At 44.0% G+C, this 8,281-nt stretch overlaps 1 protein-coding gene across 1 annotated transcript in view; it reads left to right on the forward strand.

Moving 5' to 3' along the window:
* Positions 1 to 8,281, forward strand: part of RYR2 (ryanodine receptor 2 (cardiac)) — an 826,801-nt gene that overhangs the window by 36,883 nt on the left and 781,637 nt on the right. The window lies entirely within an intron of this gene.

Here is an 8,281-nt window from a genome sequence, read left to right on the forward strand (position 1 = left end):
AAATGCTGGGCAGGAAGAAGCACAAGCTGGAATCAAGATTGCCGGGAGAAAAATCAATCACCTCAGATATGCAGATGACACCACCCTTATGGCAGAAAGTGAAGAGGAACTAAAAAGCCTTTTGATGAAAGTAAAAGAGGAGAGTGAAAAAGTTGGCTTGAAGCTCAGCATTCAGAAAACTAAGATCATGGCATCTGATCCCATCACTTCATGGGAAATAGATGGGAAAACAGTGGAAACAGTGTCAGACTTTATTTTTTGGCTCCAAAATCACTGCAGATGGTGACTGCAGCCATGAAATTAAGAGACGCTTACTCCTTGGCAGGAAAGTTATGACCAACCTAGATAGCATATTAAAAAGCAGAAACACTACTCTGCCAACGAATGTCTAGTCAAGGCTATGGTTTTTCCTGTGGTCATGTATGGATGTGAGAGTTGGGCTGTGAAGAAAGCTGAGCACCAAAGAATTGATGCTTTTGAACTGTGGTGTTGGAGAAGACTCTTTCAAGTCCCTTGGACTGCAGGGAGATCCAACCAGTCCATTCTGAAGGAGATCAGTCCTGGGTGTCCTTTGGAAGGACTGATGCTGAGGCTGAAACTCCAGTACTTTGGCCACCTCATGCGAAGAGTTGACTCATTGGAAAAGACCCTGTTGCTTGGAGGGATTGAGGGCAGGAGGAGAAGGGGATGACAGAGGATGACATGGTTGGATGGCCTCACTGACTCGATGGACATGAGTTTGGGTGAACTCCGGGAGTTGGTGCTGGACAGGGAGGCCTGGTGTGCTGCGATTCATGGGGCTGCAAAGAGTCGGACACGACTGAGCGACTGAACTGAGCTGAATTAAGTGGGAGATGGTGGCGGGGGAGGTAGGGATAGTTAGAGAGTTTTGGAATTGACATGTACACACTGCTGTATTTAAAATAGCTAACAAGGACCTACTGTAAAGCACAGGAATGCTGCTTAATATTTTCTATTAACCTACATAGGAAAATAATTTGAAAAGGAATAGATTTATGCATAGCCTTTTCTAGTGGCTCACAGTGAAGTCTGCCTGCAGTGTGAGAGTCCTGGGTTCGATCCCTGGGTAGGGAGGATCCCCTGGAGAAGGGAATGGCAACTCACTCCAGTATTCTTCCCTGGAAAATCCCATGGATGGAGGAGCCTGGCAGGCCAGTCCCCAACCCATGTGATTGGGTCCAACAAAGAATTGGACACGCCTGAGCGACATGTATAACTGAATCACTTTGTTGTACACCTGAAACTAACATAATGTTAATCGAGTGTGGTCTGATGTAAAACAAAATAAAATTTTTGTCCTATTCCCCTCAAAAAACCCCTAGTATTAAGTACCTCCAATTAGGGGGAAAATTATTTTGGTATTATACCAAAGAGATAATTGCCATGTAAATCGCCCCTTGTGCAATTGTGTAGTGTTTCCAAGTTCGCAGTGCCATAAGGGTACCACCAAGTGCTTGGGTAAACAGATGTGTGTGGGTTGTGTGCTTGTTAGTTTCTCGGTGAGTTTCTGCTACATGGAAAGACTGTCAGATTGGACTCTGCTATTGTTAAAGTTCATTATTTGAGGAATTTAATAGGGCAAGTTCGTGATACAATTTGCACGTGAAATAAATATTTCCATCCACACTAGCAGTGTCAGATGACCTTAATTCTTGCTTCTTCTTACAAGGGAGAGAGGATTACAAAAGCTCGAATAGCGTCTAGTTGTTTATGAAACGAAGGTTGGATGTTTCAACAGTTTGCCAGAGGAAAATAACTACTTTGCATCTTTTCTTTTTTTTGCATAACTACTGGTGTCTTTTTTTTTTTTTTTGTGAATGTTCATAGTGACTTGTGGGCTTCCCTGGTGGCTCAGATGGTAAAGAATCTGCCTGCAATGCAAGAGACTGGGGTTTGATCCTGGGGTCAGGAAGATCCCCTGGAGAAAGGAATGGCTATCCACTCCAGTATTCTTGCCTGGAGAATCCCATGGACAGAAGAGCCTGGCGGGCTACAGTCCATGTGGTTGCAAAGAGTCAAGCACGACTGAGCGACTAACACAGAGTGAGTTGTAGCCCTCCAGAATTATAGCCTGATAGAGGCTGCTGTCATAGTAGGGTACTATGTAGGGTACTATATAGCCCGTTGTGTTAGTTGGGTACCTACCTCAGCTAACTTTGTTGGACCTGCAAACAAATTGAAAGTTCACAACTTAAAGGTTCGTATGTAGGGGACTTACTCTAATTTGCATCTGCCAATCCCAAATTCCCAGTCCATCCCTCCCCCGACTCTTGCCCTTGACAACCACAAGTCTGCTCTCTCTGCCTGTGAATGTATGTTTTATGCTTACAGCACATCTCAGTGGGGACCAGCCTCAAGTTCCCATAGGCACGCAGGACGGGCCACACTGGATAGTGGGCTCTCAACAGTGGTTATCTCACTACCCTCCCTGGTTTCCCTTGGCTTCCAGGGTTCTCCCACTGCCCGCATGTGGATACCCAAGAATCTGGTCCGTCGTCCTCCTCATCTTCCCACGCATCCTCCTGTTTGTTCACAGCCTGCTACCAGCTCGCTGTGCTGAGGACTACCTGGCACCTCTTCACCGTTGCACCAGATGCCCCGTTATTACCTCACCCTCAGCTTGTCCCCAGTCAGAGTCGTCTGTAGGAAGCTGGCTTCTCTCTTTTGTCCATGCTTCTTTAATTTTCCTGGCTTCTAATGTTGCCTTTAAGTTTCTAAATCAGGAAGGGTATGTTGGTGCTGTGTAAGCCAAAAGCTGTGAATACTCAGAACCCAGGAGCTGAGAGTATGGTGGAAATTGAATGGCACTCACATGGGAAGGGCCAGCAGCTTTAACGGTGCACATAATCCTTCCAAGCAGCAGGGTGACTGGGCGTATAGAGCTATTGATGAACATGAAGGTGGTTGTTGCTTTTATTCATGGGCAGGGAAAGCCTTTCCAGGAACAAATGGAAAAGTGGGGGAGGGCGTCCTTTAGCCACCCCCCATTCCTCTCCCTGCTGCCAGGAGGGGTTGGAGCTCTGTTTTCATCCTTTCTCACCTCTCTTCTGTCCCTGGGAGCTGGTCTTGTAGTTTTGGGCATCTTCGCTGTTCCCAGTTTTACTGCTTGTGGACTTGGCTTATAGTCAGGCAGTTCCTGAAGATATTCATCCCTTTTCAGTTCTTGGGAAAGAAAATTAAATTAAGCTGATTTGGGCTCATTATAAGGTGAAGTGAACTGCTGATTTCATCTGCTACACCCAGGCAGAAAGTGTGAAAAGCGCCTGCCTGGAGGGGCAAGGCTGGCTACCTCATGGCACATGGCCTCCGTGAGCGTGGCGTAGCCTGGTCACCGGAGCTGTGTCCCCAAAGGCTGAAAAAAAATGATATAAAGCGCAGAACTCACATTATCTTCTTAGAGTCATTATGCTAAATTTTAAAAGTAGGTATTTCATTGGTTTATCTTTCCATAATAACTAAAGTGTGTTAATTGTCATTTATGCTCAGTTTTAGCATGGTGTGTGAAAATTGAAGTGAAATTTTAGTTGTTCTGCAGGCTTAGATAGTAAACAGCATCTAATTAATACCAATTTAAAATTAATCTCTAGGGCTATTAGGAGAGTGTTTACAGTGGCTCCCTCCTGTGCCCCTAACAGAACTATTTTATAAAACGTTCAACCATCTTGACTGCAGGAAAGAAACTGGCTTTGTGGGGAAAATAAGGGCTTTGAATTTAGAAATATGAGTTACGTTTCTGGTTCCACTCTTGGAAAAGTTGCTTTAGCCTCTGAGTCGCTTCGCTTCTGCACAAAATGAAGTCTACTTAGTAAGATTTGTTTTTGTCAGTTGCTCAGTCATGTCTGACTCTTTGAGACTCCATGGACTGAAGCACGCCAGGCTTCCCTGTCCTTCACCGTCTCCCAGAGTTTGCTCAGACTCATGTCCATCGAGTCGGTGATGCCATCCAACCATCTCATCCTCTGTCGCCCCCTTCTCCTCCTGCCTTCAGTCTTTCCCAGCATCAGGGTCTTTTCCAATGAGTTGGCTTGTCGCAATTCTTAACTTGCTCAATAAATGTTAAGTATCTTCTCTTCTGTTTCTGGGAGCTGGAAAGGGGAGAAGGAAGCAAAGAAAAAGAACAGTAGCCTGAAGCCATGGGATATTCCACAGCTGAATTTTTGGAGTAGCGTCATTGTGTGTGTGTGTGTGTGTGTGTGTGTGTGTGTGTGTTTTAAATCAGATTGCTTTCCTAATATCAGGAACCAAAAGCATTTGCAGTGAAATACTCTTACTTAATTTCCGCTGTGGGACCATATAAGGTTCCCAAACTCTAGGGACTTGAGGTGAGAGATCACCAGGGGGAAGACCGCTGTCTGGAAATGGATAGGAAGACTCAACTTGCGATACTTTAAGATGCTTTGTCCCTCCTGTGTTAGTTTGCTTGGGCTGCCATAACAAAATACTATAGGTTGGATGTCTTAAACAACAGACACTTCTTTTCTCCCAGCTCTGGAGGTTCGAAGTCCAAGATCAAGATATTGGGAGGTTTGGTTTCCCTAGAGGCCTCTCTCCTCGGTTTGTCGATGGCTGTCTGCTCACTGCCTCCTCACGTGGTCTTTCCTCCGTGTGTGTCTATGTCCTACTTTTCTCTTCTTACAAGGACGCAGGTCACATTGGATTAAGGACCCACCCTAATGACCTCATTTAACCTTAATTACTTCTTTAAGGATCTTGTCTCCAAATAAGTTCGCATTCTGAAGTCCAGGAGGTTTAGGGCTTCAAATATGAATTTTGGAGAGACCGTTCAGTCCATAACACTTCCCATCTTAGCAACCATGATTTTTAAACTCTACTCTGATGGATCATCCTTTCCTCCATTCCTGTTACCTCTATCTTACTAAGATTTCTTGGTGGAAAAGGAAGGAGTGCTGACCTCAAGAGGGAGCTTAAGCCTGTTGGTTAGCTGATTCAAGCTAAGCCTTGCTTAGGGGAATTTTATTTCCTGTAATATCACTGGTACCCTGTGCGGGGTGGTGATGATGGTGGGGTGGCATGAGGTACCGGGTGGGGCCACATCACTTCATCTTGTGATGCTGGGAGTATAGGGGCTTTGGGAGGAGAGGTCATGGGCGGTGTTATGGTTTGAGGTGTAAACATGTAGGGCCTTGATTCTGCAGCAGCAGTGAAACCAGGTTGTCTGAAAGCAGTGACAATTATGCCTTTTCAATTAAGATAGACTTGGTAATAATGCACAAGTTAATACTGATCGTGGAAAAGTTTGACTTGCCTGTATTTGTGTGTTTATACCTAGAAAGCTCAAATTATAGTGTCTATGGCTTGTTGTGGTATGTGAATTCTTTTCTTGTCAGGCTGCCTAGTGTATTTTCGTGGCCACTGGCCATGAAAACACTATTCTCAACTTGAACTTGAAAAAGATAGGAGGGCTGCTTTCACATTACAGCTTGGATTCCCTGCAAGAGGAATGGCTTCAGGGAGAACCTTTTGCCAGATTTCTCTTCTTCCCTGACATGTTAACTTTTGCTTCCCGAATGGCACCTGAACCAGCTGAGAAAAGAGAGCAATGTACTGACCAGTCTTCTTTCATCAGGCTTGGTTTTTATTGAATGTATTGGCAGCAGCATCTCTCTCACCCACTGTTCTGATAACAGCTTCAATCCCAGGTTTATGATCTGTGCTCATTTGGTTTTCCTCTGCTGCTTTGCAAACCTGGTTACCTACCTGTGATGAATCATCTGATTTTATAGTCTAGCGACATCAGGATAAAAAAATGTAAATGTTTTTGTTTAAATGGAGAGGCACCGTGTGAGAAGCGTAATGAGTAATGATTCACTCTTCAAGTACCATTTGTGGATGTAGATTTATTCCTCATACCAGATGCGCCAGGATGCGTTCGTTCTTTTCAACCCATGGAGATGTCAGTAAAGCAGAAATGGCATTCGCGTGCTTTGTCAGAGACCCAGCACGCACGAGAGAGACTGAACTGCATCTCCCCACATTCTCAGATTTGAGGTGCTGGCAGGATTGGTGTCTGTCTCCACATCGGGGTGGCCATCTTGGGTTTCTCTTCTCACTTTCCTCCTACCACAGTTGGCTTGGTTGTATTTTACAAAGGAGCCTTAATGAAAGTTTGAGATCCTCATGTAGTCTATGAGGTTTTCTTAAATTTTTTGTTTAATCAAGTGTAGTTGATTTACAGTGTTCTGCTACTTTCTGCCTGTTCTGCAAAGTGATTGAGTTACACATAACACGCCTATCTACTCTTTTTTAGATTCTTTCCCTCTGTAGGTCATTGCAGAGTATTGAGTAGAGTCTATACAATAGGTTCTTGTTGGTTATCTATTTTGTATAGAGTAGTGTGTACACGTCAATCCCAGTCTCCCAGTTTAGCCCTCCCCCCTTCCCCTCCCTCAGTAACCATTATTGTTTTCTGCATCTGTGACTCTGCTTTGTAAATAAGCTCATTGTACCATTTTTTTAAGATCCCACATATAAGTGATATCATATATTTGACTTTCTCTCTTTGGCTTCCTTCCTTCAGTATGACCTTCTCTGGGTCCATCCAGGTTTTGTTGCTGTTGCTTTAGTCGCTAAGTCCTGTCTTACTCTTTTCGACCCTATGGACTGTAGCCCGCCAGGCTTCTCTGCCCTTGGGATTTTCCAGAGAAGAATCCTGGAGTGGGTAGCCATTTCCTTCTCCAGGGGATCTTCCCCACCTAGTGATCGAACCCACATCTCCTGTTTGACAGGCAGATTCTTTATCACTGAGCCACCTGGGAAGCCCCCATCCATGTTTAGAGCACTTTAAAAAAGACACTCTTCACCCCCTATCTCTCTGTGCTTGTTGGCTTAAGTCTTCTGTATAGGTACTCATATATAGTATATTCAGTATCTTTTGGCACCGGCTGAGAAGTATGTCCACCTTCAAATTTAGAAATGGAGTGATGGCTATGTTTGCTCTTCCAGTTTTCCAGAGAATGCTAGAGATTGATGTAAATAGATGGGAGACATGCTACTCACTGAGTTTATTCTTCCCAACTTAAAGGTGCTTGGGAGGAGCCATGTCCAAAGCCTTGCCTGGCTTATGTGCAGTCCTTTGCTATTTGGGCAAAATGCAGATAGTTAGTGAGGTCCTCCTGGCCACCATCTCATGCTTTTTGAGCATTGCTTCTAAGTCTCAGTGCCTGATCAGGAGAGATGGGGAGCAGGTACCTGTCTTGTCCCTTCCTTCGTAAACTTAGCTTGCAAGAGTGGACCCTCTTCATAGGTTCCTTCAACAAATATGTCAGTAGATGTTGGATGGCTGCTGAAATAAATGCTTTTCACAACCTCTCACCCCAAACTCCTGTGCCATACAAGATAAAACCAAACTAAAACCCAAACCAGGGGCATCGTTGCCGTACCTGATTTTTCTGAGGCTGTGAATCAGTGACTTATCATTCTTTCATGTTTTGGGGTTCCATTACTTGCAAAAGATGACACTAGGAACTCACAAATTAACCTGCACTGGCTTTATGTTGTAGAAAACATTCAGGAGGTGAAGTAAGTTTTCTATGCTTCAAGTTAATTCTCTCCAGTCTTGAATCTGTGGTAGGTAATGTTTTTCTCATGGTACTTAGACATGTTTAAATTAAGCTGTCATGTGATAATACAAGATAAGGCTCATATTATCTTACATTTGAAAGAGGTAACAGGACAGTGTTGGAAGACAGCTTTTCATTGAATTTCAGTTAAGTATTTCTATTATTTATAAAGCCAGAATAACCCTTTCTTGCCTGCGTTTATACTATAACAGGAAAAGCCTTTTTTTTTGCTCCCATCTAGCCAATAACCTCAGATATGCAGATGACACCACCCTTATGGCAGAAAGTGAAGAGGAACTAAAAAGTCTCTTGATGAAAGTGAAAGAGGAGAATGAAAAAATTGGCTTAAAGCTCAACATTCAGAAAACTAAGATCATGGCATCTGGTCCCATCACTAGATGGGGAAACAGTGGAAACAGTGTCAGACTTTAATTTTTGGGCTCCAAAATCACTGCAGATGGTGATTGCTGCCGTGAAATTAAAAGATGCTTACTCCTTGGAAGGAAAGTTATGACCAACCTAGAGAGCATATTGAAAAGCAGAGACATTACTTTGCCAACAAAGGTCCATCTAATCAAGGCTATGGTTTTTCCAGTGGTCATGTATGGATGTGAGAGTTGGACTGTGAAGAAAGCTGAGCGCCGAAGAATTGATGCTTTTGAACTGTGGTGTTGGAGAAG

Source organism: Bison bison, unplaced genomic scaffold (genome assembly GCF_000754665.1).
Source record: "Bison bison bison isolate TAMUID 2011002044 unplaced genomic scaffold, Bison_UMD1.0 scf7180017864462, whole genome shotgun sequence".
Taxonomy (NCBI): Eukaryota; Metazoa; Chordata; class Mammalia; order Artiodactyla; family Bovidae; genus Bison; species Bison bison.